The following is a 24,790-nucleotide window of genomic DNA, read 5'->3' as shown; positions in this document are numbered from 1 at the left end:
ATTTAGTAGTTAGTTAGGTGGAGACACGACAAAGGGACACATTTGGAGAATTGGCTCCATTGATTAGTTTTAGGAAGCGCAAAGGTGTAGTATACCGTAGAAGTCATTGGCCGAGTTGTGTTCCTGTAATGCGTGGGTTTTAAAGCCATGGTATTACGGTAGTCCTTTCCGATGCCACGGATGAAGCATTTAGCCTGGAAGGAAGATTCGAGAAACAAACAAACCTGTGGGTGTATGGGAGAGCGCGCAGTCCCTTTAACTGTGTCGGGTGTGGAGATCCAATGGACCATAGTGTTTGATTGGTGGGTCGGGTGCCTGTGATAGTCCAGGTGCGACGCGTCCACCACCTGTGTGCGATCGCTCGTTGCCTTGTCTGACCAATCGTGTGGCGGCAACACTGCTATATCTGTGTGGGGCTGACTTTGAACGAGCTTGCTTGGACGTGGAGCTTGCGTTGTGTAAGTGGACGCGTTTTAAGTGGACCGATAGCAAATAATTCTCCGCTCTAGAGGACGTGAAGCCGGCACATTATTCCCCGCTCTAGAGGACGTGAAGCCGGCGCATTATTCCCCGCTCTAGAGGACGTGAAGCCGGCGCATTATTCCCCGCTCTAGAGGACGTGAAGCCGGCACATTATTCCCCGCTCTAGAGGACGTGAAGCCGGCGCATTATTCCCCGCTCTAGAAGACGTGAAGCCAACGCATTATTCCCCGCTCTAGATGACGTGAAGCCGGCGCATTATTCCCCGCTCTAGAGGACGTGAAGCCGGCGCATTATTCCCCGCTCTAGAAGACGTGAAGCCAACGCATTATTCCCCGCTCTACTAAAAATAATCGTTAGTTGCAGCCCTACTATGTATGCTTAGTGAAATAATGACCCGTTTTATTGCATGTCATATAGCCGGCTGTATGGCGGGGGGAAATAATAACATGTATTTGTCTTTACGTGTGTCCTTTCTGTAGGTTCTGGCTTTCTTTCTGGATTCCAGAGCGCTGCAGAAGACCCTGCAGGAGCTGCCGCCGTACGTCCGCCTGGATGCGGATGCCGACCCGGTCCAGGTAATGCCTTCTTTCCTCGATTAGGAGAGCATAATATTCATCGTAGCACAAACGCCTGCGAGATTAGATTACCGCAAAGCTGATCTCTTTTGACAATAATCCATTTGTGAATCTCCACCGGTCTCCAGACACTGAATTGAAGAATATGCAGTGTTTGTTATTTGATTAGAATAAAAGCATTTTTATTAGCACGTGCCATGCGAAGCTCGAGGCAGTTTGATGAATTGTGTGGCCGCACCTGCATACTCCTGTCTCTGCATAAAAGTACCACACGTTGCTAACCCTTTCATCACCATGGGGCCAGGGCCGAACGGCGGGGGTATTAGAATCGATGTTTTCCGTTAGTAGCCTGCACGCTTTGTGTATTTTTACCAAAGAAAGACCATGGCATGAGTTATGGCGGGTCATAGAAAAACCGTTCCAGTAAAATCTAGGGGGTATGTGGATTCCTTATTAATTAAAAATGAACCGCAGAAATCTCATGGTGCTGTCACAACCGCAAGGGATTCTGGGTAGGCGCACGCCAATAAGGTCAACAACGATCCCTTGAAAGTAGTTGCCGCCGTACAGGACATCTTGTAGACAAAACTCGGGAAGAGATGCAGCAGCCAGATCGCCGCTCGTGGACGGCCGTTTCGTCCTTAATGGGACTCGTCAGCGTGAGGTTGTGATACTGGCTTAATACTTGAGGCTTGCCCCCCAGGCCGCCCTGAATCTACCTTAAAACGGCGCCGCCATTGAAGTGGTCGATGATTCGGTGACCGGCGCACCGAGATGCCATTGCAGCCGATGCGGCTGTGACACGCTGGCCGCTTTAAAATCATTAAGCGGCGAGCGTGCCTGCACAGTGCCACCCAGTGTCTTGTTCCGTGTGACTCTGCCCCCTCGAGCGGCACGTCACATCGTCAATGTGATGGGGGCCGCTCGAGGGGGCGGAGTCACACGGAACAGCTCCTCGTGACAGGTAGAAGAGCACGTTGGGGGACAGCAGCAGTGAAGGATGGCAGCCAAAAAAATGTAAGTATTAAAGAAAAATAGTTGGGGTAATAGGCGGAAGGGAAGCCATATTCACAGGGGGGGGGGGGGGCTGCATCGGGACAACACTATTAAATGCGAAATGGGGGTGGCTAGGGGGTATAAGCACACAACAGGGTGGTTGGGGTACCACATAAATCAATACACAAAGGTGGGGGGTGGGTGTCTGGATTCAATATACATGGGTCAGTCATTAACAATGCAAAGGGGGGCATCAATACACAAGGGAGGGGGGGCTGGCTGGGGACATGAAATAAATCAATACACAAGGGTGTTGGGGCATAATGAACAAAAGGGGCTGGCTGAGGGCACAAATCCACATGGGGCAAGGGTGTGGGGGAAATACATTAAAACAAAAGGGGGGGGGGCTGGCTGGGGTATCAATACACAAGGGGAAAAACAAACAAATAGCAAACTAGGGCTGCAACTAACGATTATTTTCATAATCGATTAGTTGGCCGATTATTTTTTTGATTAATCGGAGAAAAAAAAAAATGAATGTCAATTTTTCATTTATTTAAAATAATGTAATAAACAAATTATATTAAATACAAACAGCATAATAAAAAAACTTTGATAACATTCATTTCTTGCCTTTATTTCGCAACCAGCCCCCCCCAATTTATGCACGTTTGAGCCCAGGCTTGCCACGTTGCCTCCCACATGTGCCACTCCACGCTGCCTCCCACATGTGCCACTGCACGCTGCCTCCCACATATGCCACTCCACGCTGCCCCCCCCCCCCCACATATGCCACTCTGCCTCCCACATATACCACTCCACGCTGCCTCCCACATATGTCACTCCACGCTGCCTCCCACATATGCCACTCCACGCTGCCTCCCACATGTGCCGCTCCACGCTGCCTCCCACATGTCACTCCACTCTGCCTCCCACATATGCCACTCCACTCTGCCTCCCACATATGCCACGCTGCCTCCCACATATGCCACTCCACGCTGCCTCCCAGATATGCCACTCCACACTGCCTCCCACATATGTCACTCCACTCTGCCTCCCACATATGCCACTCCACGCTGCCTCCCACATATGCCACTGCACGCTGCCTCCCACATATGCCACTGCACGGTGCCTCCCACACATGTCACTCCACTCTGCCCCCACATATACCACTCCACGCTGCCTCCCACATATCCCACTCCACGCTGCCTCCCACATATGCCACTGTGCCTGATACACCTTATACCCCGATACACCACTCCATCCTCCCCAGACATGCCACTCTACCCCCAGATAAGTCACTCCACTCTACCCCCAGATATGCCACTGTGGCCCCAGATCTGCCTTATACACCCTGATACGCCACTCTGTCCTCCCCAGACACGGCACACTGCCCTCCCCACATATGCCTTATATACCCTATATGCCTTATACCCCCAGATATGTCACTCCGTCCTCCCCAGATATGCCTTATGCCTCCCAGATATCTTATAGTCCCCTCATAGAGTCAGAGACTATACTTTTATAAATAAGTAGTGGGTTAATCTTCACTGCCCCCAGGATTTAGATTCCCTCTAGTTTGCCCCCCTTTATCTTTAACTGCACCTTAAGTTAACTTTAATAAATTAATAAAATTAACCCTCAGTCCTCATCATTAAATTAACCCTAAACAACCCATTAACCATAACTGCCCCTAAATTAACCCTAAAGACCCCATCAACCACAGCATCCCCTAAATTAACCCTAAACACCCCATTAACCATAACTGCCCCTAAATTAACTCCCACCTCCCCTAACTTTCAGCAGCCCAAAAATTAATTTTATACTTACAGTTAGATGAGTGTCACAGCCATGTGGTTGTGGCCTTCTGGGAGAAGGAAGGGGGCGGGGCCAGTTGTCACAGTGATTACAGGGAGGGACTGGTAAGTAGGAGCTGCCGGTGTGAGTCAGACTAAACGGATTATATAATGAGGGGGATTTTTCAGAGCGTTTGCTCTGAAAAAAAACCCCTCATTTAATAATCGATAAAAATCGATTCAACTAAACGATAATGAAATTCGATTAGTTGTTGCAGCCCTACAGCAAACCAGTGTGGAAAGCATTTTGGATGTGGGTGTCAGTGTCTTGAGTGTAGGTGTGGCAGAGCCTGTTCTGGTGTCTGTGTGTTTGGGTGTCAGTGTGGCAGAGTCTGTCCTGGTGTGTGTGTGTCTGGGTGTCGGCGTGGCAGAGCTTGTTCCGACACAGGGACAAAATTGGCTAATGCTGGGCTGTCGGGGACAAAGTTGCTCACTGTGGACTGTGTTATCTCGGTGCTGGTCGGGTTCTATGTGGGCAGTGTGGACACCGGGGCTGGCTTTGGGGGTGTGCATCCTGTGATGTATGCCTGTAATACAGGGGGTTTTAGCTGTTATGTGATTTCCAGTTGATCTGCATGTGCAAAGGTGGGTTTGTGTGTTATGTTGCTCTGCTATGTTTCCCTACATTCTTTATGTATGTATGCCTGCAAATTCAGGGTTTGTCTTTCTTATTCAGTTGATCTATACATGCACGTGCTGTTTCTTTTCAGGTGTTGTTTATGCGATCTCTACCTGAACTACAGGGAGTAAGTAAAACAGAGGTGTGGCTTAGTGAATGAGGGACAAAGGGACTCTGGGGATAATTTTAGGCAGGGGCCCAAGGAAATGCCTAGGGTCCAATTTGTCTATATTTAAATTTGATTTTGTTCCAAAGAATAGCTGTTTTGTTTAATGTTTTAAACATATGTTTCTCTTATTCCTAGTCCCGTCACATTACATCAATACGCGTTAGAAAATCAGGAAAAGATGGGCACGGATGGTTTGGTGATTTGGTGGCGCGACAACGGGCCACTTGACTAGACTTGCCCCCCCCCCCCCCCCCCAGGCTGCCAGCCCTCCCCTGCAGACAACCTCATGCTGACGAAAGAGACGTCAACGAGCGGTGAAATGGCTATTGCGTCTCTTCCCGAGGGCTGTGCTGTACAGCGGGCAATGACTTTCAAGGGATCCGTGCATAAAGTGGATCTAGAGGCAAAAGGCGATCGTTGTCGAGGTTGTTTGTTTGCACGCGCCTACCCAAAATCTCTTGCGGTTGTGGCGTCACCCTGAGATTTCCGAGGGAACGGCAAGCCTTTTGGTTTTGTCTGGCGTCTGTAGATGAGATATTTGTAATGATGCTGTAACGTAGGCCAAAGAAAGGAAACGGACCTTTTTGCGATGGCGCAATAGGTATGGAGCGGAGTTAAAGCAGCAGTATCGGAAAGAAGAACACGCTCTGCGGAAACTCGATCCGTGCCGAATGGAATCTGTTGTATCGTGATATATATATCCATCGCGATAGTTTGCGGTCTGCGATATTTCCGCCTGCGTTTGGATTTGCCGGAGGGGTTCGACTGAATCGTTCCCGATGCGGTTATAGAGGAAACGCCACCTCCGCTTGCTATGGAGCGCAGCAAAGGGTATGGAGCTGATTTGTAGAAGTTATTCTTATTCTCAGCGACATTCTCGTTTATACGATGCAATGTATGTAATGCTAATTCCGAATATTTCAAGAACATTCCACGCTTCTTTGTAGAGTCTAATCTATGATTTCGGTTGGATTGGTAGTAGTTTAGGTGCGCGATTGCTTGTAGTTTTAGGCTTTCTGGCGCTCTGTGCGTGTCGAGTTGAACTGGATGCTTTTGTCTTTTCTTGTCTCTAGGAAGAGGTTCCTCAGTTGAAGGTAAAGACAACTATCGCTAGTCAAGTAGCTAAAGGGGCATCTGTGGGCTCCACGCAAGAAGAGTCACTTCCCCTGCTGAACCCGGGCAGAGATCCCGGGGGGGGGGGGGGGGTGCGACAACCATCCAGGATCCCGCTTTGTCCGCACTCGACGAGGATCTGGAATTTCTGCTGGGTCCGGAAGCGCCGCTCACAGCTGAGGCGAGCGGCCAACCCACTGTGGGAGCAGAACGTGAGGAGAATGACCTGCAGGCGACCCCCGAAGGACCCGGTAAGTGAAAAAGTCTGCGACGTACATTGAGTCTTTGCCCGGTGTGTTTTTTGAATGCCTCTATGCGCTAAGGGAGGAATGCCCCGCAGCTCTCGAGGTCCATGCATTGAATGTGTACTTGCGTGGTGAACCCGGTGATTGTCCTTTCCTAAGATGTTTGTGTGTTAGTTTGTTTGTACCGAAGGCAGCTTTTGACACACGCGTGCTTTGGTGTCTGCTTCGTTTAACAAGGCTCGATCTTTACAGGCGCCTGAACAGTTGTAGTTTTTATCCAATTCCCTCCGGAATTCTCAAGCACCGCATCGACGTATCGTGGTACGGGAAGACTTTCAAACACCAGCAAATAAACAAACAAACACTTGGTGGGCTTGCCATAGACGAGACGCAGTCAGCTCCACCCGTGTTTGTTTGCGAAACTACCCGTTGGCCGTAGAGCGTCGGCTCCTTTTAAAACGGAGACAGACGGCAGGTAAAGATGCTAGCGACGCGTCGATCGACTGGGCCTGCTTTGAGCGGAGGACTAAACCGATGATTGAAAGTAAGTCTAGAGTCAAATGTTGTCTGTGAGATATTGGTGGAAAACGGTTGTTTGTGGCTACTTGAAGCAAGCTCTCGATAATAGTCTTCCGTCACCTTTTTTGCAGACGCCGACGTTATGGAAGATGTCGGTTCAGCTGCCGATGAGAAGCAGACAGAGCCGACCGAAGAAGATCTCGGAAGACCGGTTGGACAGCGTGAGACGTGCTAATTGCACACGGCGATGTGTGGTCGCACCGCCGGGAAGGACGTTGAAGTGGAGCGCCGAAAGGGAGCCGTCCCCGCTGCGATATCGGGCACAGAGCGTCGTTAAGAGTATGTATTGTCAGAGGGAATGTCCTGCGCTAGGTAGGGAAGTAAACGTACGATTGCGTTTAGCGTCAGTTGCGAGAGTAAAGGCGTGCTTCTCGTGACCGTTTAGTATGTGCGCGGTAAGACACCGAGCTCAGACGGGTGACTGTTTATTGCATAAAGATGTTAGCAGCTTCTTACCACTTACAGCGCTTACCGATGAGCAGAAAGCAGTGCTTGAATTTGGCCTAAGATTTCATTTTCAGAGAATTCCAGATAGTTGTTTAAGATACATTCCAGCAGTCATCAATCGGCTGTCATTAAAAGACAAACGAAATAGCAACCCAATGCGGTTTTTCATTTCGTACAGTAAGAAGACAATGAACGGCACAACTTTTAGTCATTCTAATAGACTACCGGTCAAATGACCAAAGAATCAAACAAACAAACACACGTTGCATACGTCTACAGACGGTTAAGGCACTTAATCGATTGAGTTCGGGTCTGTCAAAACGTCGTTAACAAACACTGTGTATTTGTTGTACTGGGGCAGCCGACGGTGGCTCTTGAATAGCGAGGTCTGTGTTTATGTGACTGATGGATGGCATGGTGGGTGTTGCAGCGGGGGAAAGCGGTTGTTTGTAAACGTGCGGGTCTGGGTCTTTTCTAGATTCATTCAGATACGGTGTGATGGTTTATCAGTATATGGCGCTACGGTTGATTGTGTACGGTAGTGTAGTGATTTGTGTTTGATCAGAGATGTAATTGCACATTAGTTAGGACATCCTCGATTGAAGGAAAGGACTGTGATCCAGATGAGCAGCAGCTTGCGATCCGGTAGGGTAGCGCGTGTGTCCAGTAGTCGTCGTGTCCCAGGGGATCAGAGGAGTTTTGGCTTTGGGTGTCATCCGAGCCGGTGTTTGTTTGTATTGTTTGCGGAAACAATCACCGGCAGGGAAGAAGTCCCAGCTACGTTCCTGGTACATCTTCCCTACGTAGGCTTCCTAGAAAGGATATGAGTGGCGAGCTGGACGCGTCCGTGAAAGAATCGATCCCCTATCATCGAGTTAATCTATGAGCAAGTGGGATTTGATGAACAGATTTGGTTGAACACGAACCTCTAGGGGTTGAGCAGAGTGTAGTTGCTGAGTGAAATGTCAAGGTTATGTGAAATGTTCAGAATGAGGATATATTCTTTATGGCAAAAGAGGAGGGAGCAGATCAGGGGTAGGCGCTGCTATGGTTAATGATGCCTCGGTGCAATAACACAAAGGGTAAGTAAGTAAGTGGAATATATGCATGTACTAACGACAACATGCAAAGCTTTTGTAACATGGATTCACTCTAACAAACAAACAGCGTACACTTACACACCGACTCAAACAAACTAACAAACATTATGCATCGTCACGTGTAGATATGTACATGCAGAGGGGTAACACAATCACTGACATTGTCATGAATGATTGATAGATGATACTCTTGTTCTTAGGTTTCATTGTTATTGTAGGAATGTAATGACTCGATGAATGTGTACGTACCTGTCCGGTATGTTCCGTTTCATCCTGATTAATGATAAACACACAAATGGAGAGAGGATGATGATGATGTTTATGTAAACTGTGGAGTGTGGTAAATTGTGAGATAAGATGTCGTGTGGATTGATGAGTACAGCTAGCGGTTCATGAGCTTTTGGGAAGGACCGTGTGTCTGCAGTCTAGGAGGTAGCGATGGATTATCATCTACGCGTAAGGAAATGTTTCATGTTGTTTGTCATCAGATAGACAGACAGACAGATAGGTAGATAGGTTTCTTTTTTCGGGGTCTGTTTGGTGTAGTGAAAGTGTAGAAGGAAGGAGTAGGGTTGAGGAGTTTTTGAGGCGAGTGGGAAGGTTTGAATAATTTGACAGCTAAAGATGACGCCGATATTCCCTTTGAGCACTGAATAAGATTGCAGTGCATGGGCTGCACACATTATTGGCTGATGGACAGCGACAACTGTGACAATGGAAAGGTGGTCGTGAATTGAAAGAAACAGGTGGGTAGTGTCGTCTATGTGGATTTTGTCATCTTGATTGCCGTTTGTTTCTTGTTTAGTTGACAGATGATAATCTCTATCCTCTTAGGGGAGGATGGCGCGGGCAGTATGGTTTCATGGCTATGGAAGGAAAGAGGGGAGCGAATGAGTGAGATGCGAGGTGAGTCCATGAGACATTTACAGATGATTGATTGCCTGTCCAATGATGTTCTTGTCCGTGTCTTTGTTTGTTTGGACAGGTCGGCGTAGATGAATGCCTCTAGTTGACTTAGTTGGTTAGAGGTGTGTGTGCAATGTTGAGATTGTAGTCATGCGCACCTGCCTTGTGTTTCTGTCTGTCTATCTATTTACAAGCTCAAGTAGTCAACTATGTAATGATGACACTGCCGATTGATTGATTGACTGACTCTCAACATGTTATATAGGAGTTGTTTGTTTGTTCACCTAATAAATACCAGTTATACTAGGTATGTATGATGATGATGATATCCTATGGAAATGAGCATACAATTAAATAAAACCAAACTGCTTTTATTTCTCTATTATTTCACAACCACCGCCATGTGATGATGATGTGGAGGAAGAGGTTGTAAGTAAGTAGGTAAGTAAGTTGTTGTGTGATATACGTATTGATTTGATTGATTGACTTCAGCGACAACAGAAACACACTGAGTTGGTGTTTAGCACGTGATGTCGTCATAATTCGTAGTATTATTATTTCGGACACCACATGTCATTTATTGATTTAGTAGTTGTTAGGTGGAGACACGACAAAGGGACACATTTGGTGAATTGGCTCCATTGATTGATTAGTTTTAGGAAGCGCAAAGGTCATCGGCCGAGTTGTGTTCCTGGAATGCGTGGCTTTTAAAGCCATGAGGCGTGGTATTACGGTAGTCCTTTCCGATGCCACGGATGAAGCATTTAGTCTGGAAGGAAGATTCGAGAAACAAACAAACCTGTGGGTGTATGGGAGGGCGCGCAGTCCCTTTAACTGTGTCGGGTGTGGTGCTCCAACGGTGTTATTGATGGGCCAGGTGCCACGCGTCCACCACCTGCGTGCGGTCGCTCGTCGCCCTCCCCGGCCAATGGGGCGGAGGCCCCGGCCCCATATCTGCGCGGGCCCGGCTCGGTACGAGCTTGCTCGGTCGTGGAGCTGCGGTGTCTAAGTGGAGTCGAGGCAAAGTGGAGTTGGTGTGGAGTTAGTGGGGAGGAAGGGGGGCGGCAGGGGGCCCCCAACACAGGTAGGCCCACAAACCGTCCGCCTATCGCACCGCACCCCCTCACATTCACCCTCTGCTCACACCTTCGTTCCTCACATCCAGTCGCTCTCCTACCTTCCACCGATTCAATCCACCCTCAACACTGCACCGAGATTATGTCATCCCTGCCCCCGTTCCCTCACACTCGCTCACTTACCGTGGAAATGTTGGACCCCCCTCCTCATACGGGGGACGCCTCTCCTGAGCCAAAAGCCTCCCAGGAGCTATTGAGTAAACCTGCAGACCCTTCGGAGCAGCAGCGCAGATATCTGGGAGAAATCAATCATTCAGACGCACGCAAGGCGTTCGTTATCAGTCACTTCTCAATTTATTCATTGTCGCGAGCGGTGTAAATACTATTTCAGGTGGACCGCTACAAAACCATTCACAAAGGGAAATGTCACACTCAGCATATAGCGGGTGCGACTGATCCACATCAAACAAACAGACACAGACCAAGGTAAAAGGGTTCGCATCTACACAGAGTTAATGTCTTCCCAGCATCCAGACAGGTAAACATATCTTGTTATCTCGTTACATAGGTATGAGAAAGAAATCAATAACAACAAGACTCGTCTACGTTGGCAAAAGCGTGTACGACAACATGTGTATGTCATATAAAATGGTGTCCATTTAAATTTCATATTTACATTCCGCCTCGTACTCAACCGTCAACAACACAACCCCTCTCTGACAACCCACCTGCTCGAGGAAGCGTCCGACATTCCTTCCCTGTACTACCGACCATCATAATCCTCATCAAGCCATCAATCGACAGCTTCGACACATCCTCGGAACCGGATCAACTCGTCCCCATCCAAGCCGTCCTCTCCTATTCTCACACTTCCCCCTCCGACTGGATTGCAAACTGACAAGAGCAGAGCCCTTTGCGGCACTTGGTTATTGTATGTATGTATGTATGTCTGTATGTTTTTCTACATTGCTTTTCTGACCACAACAGCTCTACAGAACCTGCAAGCACACTATCAATCAATCAATCAATAAAATATTAACAGCTAACTAACCAACTGTGAATCTTTCTTACTGTGTGTCTGCCTGACCATTGGTGTCTGTCTGTCTGTCTGGGTATATATAATAAAAGTGTCTGCCTGTCAGTCACAATACATATGTCAGTCAGCATCTACATTACATTACAATTACATTAATTTATAAAGCGCCGGCCGATTCCGCAGCGCTGTTTGTTACATTCATTAGAACAATTTATAAACAAACACAATAACAACACATACAATACCACACCGGTGCAAAGGAGAAGAGGGCCCTGCTCTCGGGAGCTTACAATCTAGCCGGTGGTTGAGGGGAGTGAGACGATAGGAGAGGACAGCTCGGGTGAGGATGAGTTGATCTGCTTCTAATGCGTTGAAGCCGTTGGTTCCGACGGCTGTAATTAGGATGATGATGGTTGGGAGTAGTGTCAAGCAACGTTGTACGCTTCCCTCAACAAGTGGCTTTTCAGAGAGCTTTTGAAAAGTTGTGTACGAGGCAGAAAGTCTGACTCAACGGGGAAGGGGATTCCACAGGAGGGGAGCGGCACGGGTGACATCCTGAATACGACAGTGGGAAGAGGTCTTCCTCAACATCCCCAGACAGACAGACAGACACACACACACACACACACACACACATACATACATCCATCCATATTCCTTGAATCCATCATCAACTGTTTCCAGGTAGCAAATTATCTATCTATCAATCAATCAACGTGGCTGCCTCTCTCCTGCTTATATCTCCATTACAGCGGGATAAATAAATAAATATTACAGCAGACCATTCAGCACCCTGGACAGTGGGACCTCCCCAGCTACAGCCGCCCAGTGCGCCAATAGCGTCCGCTGCTACATTACAACAAACACAATGAGTGCATCTCTGTATGTGTGTGCACCATGTCACTGCAGTCCGTTAACACCACACTACACTACACAACACATATCATGATATGACGACATTCATTAATAAATACAGTCAATGATCCAAATACAGCATATCATAAATGCTGACACATCGGCCACCAGATAGACAGACAGACATATATCACTTACATGTGATCACCTTCCCATCTTGAGCAGAGTCAAAGTCATAGAATATAACTAACTCTCACTTAGTTAGTTAGTTAGATCAACTAACTATTCAAGTTATACTCCAGCCCCCATACACACCTTCAAGACATGTGTGTTTGTTTGTTTTATCTGACCATACCTACCGTTTTCTATCCTAAAATGCACAAAGGAATTCCAAAATCTACATCTATTTGGTCACACAACCCATCCTCAGCTATGTCGCTGTATTATGTTCAATGAAAAGCATGAATCAAACAATCCCCTACCTTAAGGCTATATGGCCAAGTGGCCCGTCCCTTGAAGCTACGATTTCAAAGTCATACCTCCATATCTTCTCAGACTTGCTCTTGTTGTTGATCTCCTCTCAATTCTCCAAAGGCATCAATGATCACACCTGCTTTTGTTTGTTTGTTAGAACAAAACACACACAAAACAAATGAACATGAACATGGGATTGCCAATGAAAACACATCAACATACACACATGAACTATAGCAACCAATTTCATTTGATTGATTGATTGGGCCATTCCAAACATCGAGACATTAATAAGACACAATAGCTAACAATGCAAGGTATGTTTATTTGTTTGTTTGTTTGTTATTTAGTTAGGACTGACTTACTTTTACTTCTTACTTACTTACACTAAACTATTGCTTTACTTACTACAGTGATGCAACCACTTGTAGCAATAACACTTTCTATATATAAAACAACAAACAAACAGCCTATAAAAGAAAAACATTTGGCCTTGCATCACCAATCTAGGAATTACCATATTTGCCCAATTTTAACACAACCCCCCCAAAATCTGAATATTAATATAGGAACAAGAGATAAAGCCAAAATATAAGACAGACAAACCTATAGGAAACAAGTTTGACCAGAAAATGTTCATTCATGTAAACGATGCAAACTCTTTTGTTTTTAATAAAAACTATACCGTATTTGCTCCATTATAAGACAAGGGGGTTTTACCAGCGCAAATGCTCTGAAAAATACCCCTCAGCTTATAATCAGGGTCGTCTTATAATCAGAGCTCATATAGGTCTGATTATGAGACTAAACTCCAGATCACGATGCAGGGGACCTGGATCCTCCTGTGTTACCCCCCCCCCCCCCCAAATTACCGTTGCTTCTGAGTCTCCGCTGCTTAGGCCGGCCAGCGTGTAGAGCTCTACGCAATTCACGTAGAAAACCTCCGCTCAATCATGTAGAGCTCTACACGCTGGCCGGACTAAGCACCGGGGGACTCAGAAACTCCGGTAAGTTTGGAAGAGGGAGGGAGCGTTAAATGGGGGGCATAAGGCATTTCTGGAGGCAGAGTGCTTTGTGGAATGCCTTTTAACCCCATTAATGCCACTCTGCCTCCAGAAATGCCTTTTAACCCTCTATACACCACTCTGCCCCATTATATGCCTTCTAACCCCCTAAATGCCAGAGTGACATATAGGGTTAGAAGGCTTTTCTGGAGGCACAGGGGCATATAGAGGATTAACACTAACCCCCCCCCCCCAATTTACCAGTGCTTCCACAGTGTGTTGTTCAGGCAGCCTGTAGAGCTCTATGCAATTCGCGTAGACAACTTCCGCTGCAGCTGGAAGGAGGTGCGGTTAGCAGCGGGGGTTGTCTGCATTCATCACCTCCCCCAACTGTCAGAGATCAGAGTCCCCCGGTGCCAGGAACTCTCCTCACTAACAGCCTGGGAAGGTCTACGCCGATGGACGCGGACAACCCCCGCTGCTAACCGCCCCTCCTTCCAGCGGATGTTGTCTACGCGATTTACACACTGCCCACACAACACACGGGGGACTCAGAAGCACCCGTAAGTTGGGAGGAGGGTATTAGACAGAAAGATCCAGGTCCCCTGCAGCGCTGCAGGGATCTGGATCTTAGTCTCATAGAAAGACCTATTTCAGGCCCGATTATAAGACGACCCCACTTTTCAGACGAGGGGTATTTTTCTGAGCACTTGCTCTGAGAAAAACATCACCTTATAATCAAGCAAATACACTATTACATCCTTTAGTGAGGATCAGGTTCACAAACGCTCAATTAACTAGACTTTACTCTAAGGTTACACATTTGGGAAGTATGACAAAACAGACTACACCTAATAACATCACATTGAATTTAGTTAGTTAGTTAGACATGACAATTCACCATGGTGGGGAGCTTAAACCTCCACGTCTGAGAAAGGTGCGGAAGCACCAGCTAAAGCTGAGCATATGTCATTAGACCTTGCCTGGAACATAGGAACATAGCAGCTATCGGTTCATAAGGAAGCAACTATGGCATGAATAAGGGGAACGCAGGCATTGGACGCACCTTGAATAACGGCCAAAAGGATGACGATTACAAAGAAGAAGAAGAAGAAAGTGACGTCATACGGATCCCCTGCGGGCTCTTCCATCTCATCTCCGATGCCACCTCCGGCTCTCACCCCCCCACACGCATGTGGAAAAGATGAGAACGCTGTAAGAAAAAGTTGATAAATGACGCACCCTACTTTCGCTGCAAAGGCCAGTTTCCACCGCCGTGACTCCGCCATTTGTTCCGTTCCACATACTCCAAGTCGTCGCTCGTTTGTTTACGTTACCGTTCCGTGTGTAACGCGCCTTTTCTTCCCACAAAATAAGCTAGAGATTCGTTGTCATTTCAGCTCAACTCACCCAGCATTTGCTTGTCGGGTGCATATTTGCCACAAGTGCAGTTTGGTGCCCTTACCGTCGTCATCGTGTCATCGCGCTTCATATCTGGATCGTCCTCATCCTCGCTTTTGTTAGAGAACTTACGGAAAAAGTTGAAGGCCACCACCGTGTCAACATAGACACACAACAACAAACAGCTACAAGTCCCACCGTAAGTACCGGCTGCAAGAGAAAAGTCATCGCTGTTAGTAAGTAAGCGCTGAGCTGCGCTTCAGTCGGGTACAAGACGTACAACCGGCCCTCGGCTTCTTACGCTGCACCCGAAGGCGGCCAGGCCGAGCCGAATCTCTGCTTTCCGTCATCACGCTGCGTGCCAATGATAACTCTTCCAATATCTGCTCGTCTTAACTGTGAATGTAAGTCAGCCGTTCCAAATGAGGAAGCTATGAGGGCATCTTAATCCACCCCTTCAAATAAATTCGACCCACCGCAGAGAAGACAGCCAGGACTGCTACTTGCGCTTTGCTAGGATACAGCATTCAATACATCAAGAAGTATTTCTATGACATTTGATTAAATCTCGGTCACTTCGTATAAGGCAGTATAGGAAAACTAACATAATAGACATATACAAACAAACACAATATTATATAGAGCAATAACAAACGCATATGACACACGCACGCACACTCAGGGACCTTATCAATCAGGTAATCATATTAATAGGTACGCTAGCCGGGGTGTATAGGGAAGGGGGGGGGTGGGGGTAGAGCAGCAATGCCTGCAGTGTACATCATCTCTTCTCTAACAAACACTTCTTATGGGTTTCATGCATTCGTTCCTCTTACTACAACGCTGTCATCTTGACAATATTTCTGAGGGAAAGGAAAATCAGACAGCGTTTTTCTCCTTTTGCTAACAGAAATGACACAAATTTTGCAGTTTAATCTGTGAAAAGCACATAAAGAAAACACGTCAGCAGACGAGAGACGGCCACTTCTTGTGACTACAACGAACAGTCCGCGTCGTGAGTGTTTCAAGCAGCTGTTCGGTTTCAATAATTCATGAGGAAGCTACAACAAACACGGCAGAGGAGGGAAAAGGAGAGAGCGGGCGTAGCATTCCGCCGGGAAGAAGGGCGAGTGAATGAGGAAATAATAATTATTACATAGATAGATAGATAGATAGATAGGGAAAAGAAAAAATGTCGGTGCGCTAAGCTAGTCTCAGGCTCAAATAATACAAATGTATAATATGAGGCCTACCAAACAGTGTGAGCATGCTGCAAATACAGTGTGTTGGCTGTACAATGTATACAAAAAACAAAATACTGTCTGCGCTTCTCACCCTAATAAAGTTGGCAACAAATATATAAACATTATATAAATGAGAGGTTTTGGTTATATGAATTGGCCAAAGCATAATTAAGCTCACCCGCCACGTCAAGGCACACTCTCAATAGGGTGAGAACCTACTCTCACCTCCTACATTGTGGGCACACAAAGCAGTTTATACTGCTACCAAAACCAAATTAATGTGTTGGGGGAGGTGCAATTAAACCTCCTCCCATTTAACCCCTGGACAGCAAGCTGCAACCAGACTAATGAGGAGCCAACAACCTCAAATATGTGCAAACTGGGAAAAGAAAAAATGTCGGTGCGCTAAGCTAGTCTCAGGCTCAAATAATACAAATGTATAATATGAGGCCTACCAAACAGTGTGAGCATGCTGCAAATACAGTGTGTTGGCTGTACAATGTATACAAAAAACAAAATACTGTCTGCGCTTCTCACCCTAATAAAGTTGGCAACAAATATATAAACATTATATAAATGAGAGGTTTTGGTTATATGAATTGGCCAAAGCATAATGAAGCTCACCCGCCACGTCAAGGCACACTCTCGATAGGGTGAGAACCTACTCTCACCTCCTACATAGTGGACACACAAAGCAGTTTATACTGCTACCAAAACCAAATTAATGTGTTGGGGGAGGTGCAATTAAATTTTTTAGATAGATAGATAGCACTAACAAACAGTTTACACAGCACTCCATACAATACAGAAATTCAAGGGCTAGAACAAGACTGGAATCGACAGACTAAGACAAACCGATACATTACGTGGAGAGCGAGAGAGCCCCACACAGGACTGGTTTTTGAAGCCCACTGATTTTGGGTCCAATTCCACCCGCTCACACAATGTGTGTGCGCGCCGCTCCCGCAACATGTGTGTGACCAATCCCACCCGCTCCCTCCACTAATGTGGCCAACCCCACCCACCCACCCTTACCTCAACCGCAGATTTCCCACGCAGTCCCACAAGGCTGCCTTCACGTTGCTCCCTCGCAACATCTCTTGCGGTTGTATGGTGTAAAGTTTATAACCAAACGAATGATACATAATAAATACAACGGAGACCGTTTTTGGGATAAACAAAGGCCCCAGTCTTTCATTTAGCTTATAACAAATTTCCAACCGTAAACTATCAAAAACAACTTTGCATCAAAAACTAGAATAAACCGCAACTCTCGGTCCAAACCACAGAGCTAGAAAATATTTTTCATCAAGGCCAACTGCCCCAACGGCCCGTCAGCCCGACACTGAACAAACGCCCCCCCCCCCCCCAACCGCCACAAATGGATACATAAAACCCGTTTGTGGCCCTTTCCACAAAAACCACAGCCTTCTCGACCATACTCTGAAGATCAGAATTAAAAATATCACAACCAATGTTAGATAAATGCACCCCATCCAGTCTGTACAGGCCTTCACAGCCTCCTTCCACATCCGAGTGCCTAAAACTTAAACCCCCTTCCGATAACACGGACTTTTCTACAGATCTGTTTAATTGCCGCCTTAGCCTTTCCAAGGCTCTTAAACTCTCGTGCTGCAACCAGATCAAACGTGGGACAATTTCCGACCGTGCCAACGTAGTACCCGCAAATCTCGATTTTAACAGCTCCAGAATATCTTTAATCCCCCATCAATAGTTGCACAGATTTAACCCTACCTATACCGTTTCCCCCCACAATGAATTATCAAAACATCTGGCCATGGCAAAATCTGAATAAAACCCCTCAACATTAACTCTTAATTCAGATATGCTTAAACCCCCTTATATACCTATCCAATATATAACGGTTTTCTCCGAGTCGAAACCAATCTTTTCTCCATAGCGTCGTTCAGCAGCTCTTCGATGCGCCCGGTAAACAAAAGAGCGTCCGATTATCCAAACCACTATTGGACGTTCACCTGTAAAGAAATTGCATTAACGCAGTAGCATAAGTATTACATCAAACGAGGCCTAATATATAACTTTCAAACGCTCAGAGTCCCACCGACCCAACCTTTTAATGATTGATACAATTATCCGGCCCCGGTAATGCTGCTTCCGTAGCTGCGCCTACACCAAATGGACGAATGCAAAGAAATCTTTTCAGAACCCAACCCTAGGCTAATCAAACAATTTCGTAAAGTTTTTCCAAACTCAAACTGGGTCAAAGGTAAACCTGACCTACGTATTCACCACTTACCGTTAAAATCTGCCCTTCCGCTGTTAAAAAACTAGGCCGCTCTTACCGGACACATTTCACAATTGGCTACCTTATTCCGTTTAATCCAGCAGCCTTTGCCCAATGTATCCGTTTTGGATGATCTTAAATAAATCAACAGTTTATCATCACAAAAAACATCTTCAAAACAAACACCACAACCACGTTTTTGTATTTGCTGCCACCAATTCGCAGACACGAAAGGCACCAGAAAACGCTATAAGATACGCTGTTCTAAATAACAGGGCTTCGTACTCATCCTGGCAATTCTCGTGCACCACACCGACCGACTGTTGCAGTAAACCAAAAGAAATTGGGCTTCTATCATCCAGCTTTCTATGCTTTCTGCCAAAACCTTTTAAGATCTGCTCGGTTAAAGATTCCCTGCTAGCTTCATGAAAAAAGAAACTCCTAAGAGATAACAATCAATCCAGCTACATGAAAAACCCTTGTTAATCAACATTAACACAAACTCTAAAGTTTTCTCTATATTACTGTCAAACTCATTTCACCCTTTCTCATTCATAAAAATACTCCATTCCCTCCAAGCCTTAGAAGAATTAGCCCAAGTAGCCTTGGAAAGAGAATCGCATGGGTCATGACGTAACTCGGCGACGTTAGATGCCAAACCTCGCCCGGAACGGCTAAGCCCTCCTTGTCCGCCATGGGCGCCAAACGCCTGAACGCCTTAAAATCAAGTCGGGACAAGGCATCAGCAATTCCATTAGCAATCCCCTTAATATGGTTAGCTTTCAACCGTATATTATGCTTTAAGCATAAAAACACTCAATGTCTGAGTCAGTTAGTTAATAACTGGTATGGATTTAGCTCTTAACGTATTTATAACTCAAACAACACCCATATTATCGCAGCTCAATCAAATTCCTTTCTTTGCCCAATTCCAAGAGAATGGCCACCTCTCAGCAGCCCATTCTACTTGCCAATATAAACCAAAACCTACCAAACCGGCAGCGTCCTTATACAACTCCAAAATCACTCTGCCATACTGTAGAACCATTCAAGCTTTGAAGGAAAAGTTTCCACACTTTCAGATCCTCCTTAATTTGTCGATTGACCCTTACCCTATGGTAACCTAACTTTTTACCGGCTCTACTTCTCGCCATATGCCGCGAAAAAACTCTACCCATAGCCATAATTCTGCCCGCAAACTTGAGCTGACCTAACAGACACTGAAACTTTTTAACTCTCGCTTTCTTGGCCAATAAAAACTCATCAATAAGAACTCTTCATTTACACGCTTTATCTGACGGCAAAGCAAAGTCCATTTTTACCGTATCAATATCAATGCCCAAAAACGGAAGGGATGTTGTGGGTAAAACAGTCTTACCCTTAGCTAATGGAATACCCAAAAATTCGCCAATCTCAAGAAAAGATTTGTACAACACGCTATTACAATCATCAGAACTTTTTCCACCTAGATACAAAAAATCTGCTAAATAACGCACTACAGAACTACAACCAGAAACCATTTTAACTAACCATTCAGAAAAACTGGAAAATGCCTCGAAATAAAAACATGACATGGAACAGCCCATTGGTAAACATTTCTCGAAACAATATTTACCCTCAAACTGAAAACCAAAACAACTAAAACACGCTGGATGGATTGGCAACAATCTAAACGCACACTCAATGGCCACCTTCGCCGAGTAAGCACCTTTACCGCAAAGCCCAACCCAAAACAAAGCATATTCAAACGATGCTGTTAGGGATATTAATGAGACAAAATCGGTAAAAACCAATATTTTATCACACACGCAAAATAACGACGCTACCAAAGATTGCAGTACCACATCCACAATATTAATTTAAGGACATACCCTATATTTTATCTCCGATCCTAAATCCTTTCAGATCGCCGAAAATTAGGATTCAAATTAGATATATATATCGCCACGATAATCAATCAAAAAATATTATTTATTGTGAAGGCAATTTATTAAATTTACATATGGGTCACACAGTGCAGAATACAAAATATAAAGTTCTTAAAACACGTCAAATTGCAGTATATCCAAATACGGTATATTATCGAAAGTTATCAATATGAATTAATACTTTGTGAGTCTAACACAGCATTAATTTCCATCCCACTCAGCAACCAAAAATCATAATCAGGGCGGTAATAAAAAGATCACTAACTCTCTTATATTAGTTTAACTAATATGACAATTTAAAATAATTTAATAATGTCTAAGAGTATTTAGTGAAATTCCTAATAGATGCAAATAATGTCAAACTTCATCTACAGGTAAAAGTACCTTTTCATTATTGTTATTATCACGGGTTATAAGCTGCAGTCTCACAAGCCGTCATATACAATAATGCAATATATTATTTATTTCCCAGAAACAGGCTATTCTATACGAAGAAGACAACATTCATCTCTATTCAGAATAATAAAACAATTATAATTACCACTCACAGTACACGCTGGAGTAAATACAAAAAGGCCTGAGGCCAATTGTTAAAAGACCTAGGGATAGGTCTTCTCCTGTCATCCTCTTTCTCCCGCTTAACCAAAAACAACTCTTTAGATGCTGGAAGCAGCGACAGAATATCAATACACTCATTGTTCCATATTTTCTCTTTTAACGCTTTAGATAAATGAAAGCCCAGGAGGTGACATCTCACAAGATGGAGACTCCTTAATAGTAATTTCATTAACAACATTTGTCTGACTAACGTTAGCCAGCCCCCCCCAAGCTTGAGCTGGATTAGGGCCCTGCCATTCTTTAAGCAGACTAACTAATGAACCCACCACCGCATTTCATTTTTCCATCTCCCCTCTTGGCCACTCACCCACAACGGCGCCTGCATCCGGAGTCCCGCTGACTCTGACAGTCCTCTCCCTCTCCTCTCTGTTGGTGTTTTCTTCTCCTGCAGGGCTGTTTACCTCTAACAGCCCTAGACACTCGAGTACACTGAGCTGCCGAGCTTCTGCTTGATCTTCTTCCACGTTCCGCGCGTTGAAATGACGTACCCGCGACTTCTTCTTGCTCCCGCGATGGCAGGATACCTTCTCGCGACATCGGGAACATGCGAGAAGTAGAAGCGCCATCTTCCCCAGCCATCGACTCCTCCTCCGCGACGTCTCCAGCTTCAACGGGAACAACGGCAGGATCCATTTCATCTGTAAGCGGAGCCAAAGAAATGCAAGTCTGCAACCATTCTTCGAAGCCTCTTCTCCCGGCTCGCTCGCGAAGACAATTCAGCTGCTGCTCCCGAGGCTTTGCCGAAAAAACCCCCCGCTCACCAGACTCAAAGGTCAGTGCAGTCGATTAACGCTAGCCCGGGTAGCGAAATAAGCACCTTTTATAGCCTGGAATCACGCCCAAACTATAGCGCGACAAAGGCGGGCAAACTAAGCGGCGCGAGCTGCTCACTAGCACAACAACACAAAAAAGGCAGCCAAAACTAAGCGGCGCCTGTTGTCCTTTGCCTGACCCCTGTGATTTAACCCTTTCACACAATTTATGGTCCCCGACAACCACATGCAGCCCTGTGCTAATTTCACAGGACATTCTCATTTCTTGATCCGCCCAGGAACCCAGCAGAGTCACGGAAAGTGACATCACATCACGCGACTCCGCTGGCTTCCTGGCCCAAGCAAGAGTAGAGACGCTGTGAGGGAGCAACACGAAGGCAGCCTTTGCGGGACCGCGCAAGGTTACCAAGACCCGCAGGTACAGCGCCTGACCGCAACACCAGGAAGAAAGGCCGCAAGTTGTTTTTTCCCAGTGCAGTCCCCTAGCGGAGAGCGCCCAGCTCGCAAGCTTACAATCCTGAGGAAACAAGCATCAGGCACAGAGAAAGGGTCAGAGGTAGGGCGGCTTCTCCAAACAAGTGGGTTTTCAGATGTTTCATGAATGTTGGGAGGGAGGGTGAAAGCTGAAGGTTCCACTGGAAGTAGATTCCAGAGACACGGGGGCAGATAAATCAAATCTTGTAGACAGGAAAAGGAAGAGGTGATAAGTGAGGAGGAGAGCCTTAGCCCATGGGGAGAACATAAGGATCGAGTAAGAGAGTATTTGCTTATGAGGACACACATGTATGGGCAGGCAGTATTATGGAGGGTCAGTACCAGGACTTGAAATGTCATTCTAAAGGTCATTGGGAGCCAGTCAAGGGCTTCGCAGAAAAGGGGAAGCAGAAAAGGAGCAACGTGCAAAGAACATAAGCCTAGCAGCGCCATTTAGGACATACCGTAGAAGAGAGAGAGTCGACACAGTGCAAAGCCAACCAGAAGAGTGTGACACTAATCGAGACGGGAAATGACGATGAGTGAATGAACCAGACTTTTTGTGGCCTCTTGGGTGAGGAATGGGCACATGCGAGAGATGTTTCTTAGGTGCAAGCAGCAGGATCTGACAAGGGACTGAATACGAGGAACAAAGGAAAGGTTAGAGTCAAGGATGACCAAGGCCAGCCCAAGACATAACGCCACCTGAGGCAAAGTTGAAAGCTGCCCCCCCCCCCCCACACCAGGGGTCATTATCTACCCTAACTCTCCCTCCCTCCCTATTATCCACCCCCCTCCCTCTTTGCACTTACCTTTCAGCAGTCCTGCGGCGAGTCTCCCTGCTCTGCCGCGGTGCGCACTGCTTTACCGCTGAGAGCCCGAAATGACGTCATTTTCCAGCACTCAGCATTACAAGCCGGCAACGAGCTAGAGGGCTCGCAGAGGAGAGACATGGGCAAAAACCACTCGGCGCACCTCTCTCTCCTCCACTTAAACAAACAAAAACAATCATAAATAACGCGCTTGGGGCCTCTTCAAAATTGCCGCCCTGCCCAATTGACCCGCTCTGTTCCACGGTAGGGCAAGCCCTGAGGATGACCCCAAGGCATCGGGCCTGATTAGTAGGAGACATAGTCGTGTTGTTAATTTTTAGACACAATTCAGGTAGTGGAGGGGACACGGAAAGAGGGAAGATAACGAGTTCACTTTTAGAAAGATTACTTTTCAGGTAGCGTTGTGACATCCATGAAGAAATAGCAGACAAGCAATTGGTAACACGAGACACGAGAGATGTCGAGAGATCGGGAGAAGACAGGTAAGTCTGCATATCGATGATACTAGAGGCCAAATGACTCGATTGCTTTGCCAAGAGATGAAATATAAAGAAAAAACAGCAGAGGGCCAAGGACTGAACCTTGAGAGTGGAAGGGCCGATGATGTCTCGCCAGAGAAGCTGACAGATATGAGGAGACCCAGGAGAGAGCTGCATCTCAAATGCCTATAGAACCAAGCTGGTGATCAACAGTATCAACATTTGACTGGATCTAAATTCAAACTAAATACACTTTGCTAGCATTCCCAGCATTTGGAATCGATGGCCGTGCTTTACAGAAGGCCGTCAATGCTTTGCCCGCAAGGCGGGAGAACATACCCGGACGGCGTCCGGCATCAAACCTCGCATCGGACTCTAGTACGAGGAGCTGTGCGCGCCGTGATCATTACCGCCTGATCTGCGGCGATTATCGGGAATCCTTTGCAGACAGCTTGTACATGTTACGACTTCACACTTATGGCACGCACGTTACGGCTATTCGCGAGCACGCCTGGCTTAGGCGGTCGGAACTGCAAAACGACTCGTGCTTCATGCAGCCGTCTGAGTAATACGAGCGTGTGTGTTTGTTTGTTGGTTTGCTAGGGGCTCCGGCTCGCTCGGACCTCCTGTCGTGTTTTCTAGGGCCGTGGTCACGACAGAATTAGAATTAGGTAAAAGGAGACCAATCGCCAACGTGGCTGCCACAAACACCTTGTTTTACACTCACTTGTTTTCCATTATGCGTAACAGAAGACAAAATGGTTCTCAGGGTCTGGAATCCCATCGCAATGTCCAGGAGATGAGCGGCAAAGAAGAAATTGTTGGAGTGCCCGAGGATAGACATGGCCGTGCACCGGGCGAGATCAACGAAAGACTGAAAGAAATGTTTGGTGTCAAACAAACCCATTGCTTTTGCAGTTGGCAACTCAACTCGTGTAACCCTCCCCCCCACCCCCCACCAGTTTCAATACATACGTTGTCTGTGAAGACGACTCCGAGCTTCCAGATGGGAGACTTCATATCGATGGAGCTCAACCTGCACGAGACAGTCTGCTGTTATTCAGAGAGACGAGACAGAAAACGTGAGGAGTCTGTGGCCCTCGAGTACTGAATCGAACATCTTTCCCTGTAAGTAAGTTACCCGCCTGGAGATAGCTCGGTATTTTCCCATTTGGGTTCTATGCCAGGCCTGTCCCTTAGTCCCATGAAATGAAGGCAGCGGGTCTCCCGGCGCTAAATGC

The 24,790-nt window shown here is 46.4% G+C and overlaps 1 pseudogene; it reads right to left on the bottom strand.

The window, feature by feature from the left end:
• Positions 1-24,790, bottom strand: part of LOC149283226 (ryanodine receptor 3-like) — a 52,439-nt pseudogene that overhangs the window by 19,126 nt on the left and 8,523 nt on the right.

The sequence above is a fragment of the Sceloporus occidentalis genome, unplaced genomic scaffold (genome assembly GCF_023333645.1).
Source record: "Sceloporus occidentalis isolate IW3139 unplaced genomic scaffold, rSceOcc1.0.p SCAF_108, whole genome shotgun sequence".
NCBI classification, from domain to species: Eukaryota; Metazoa; Chordata; class Lepidosauria; order Squamata; family Phrynosomatidae; genus Sceloporus; species Sceloporus occidentalis.
The sequence above is the reverse complement of the archived record's forward strand: the minus strand, read 5'-3'. Positions and strand labels throughout refer to the sequence as shown.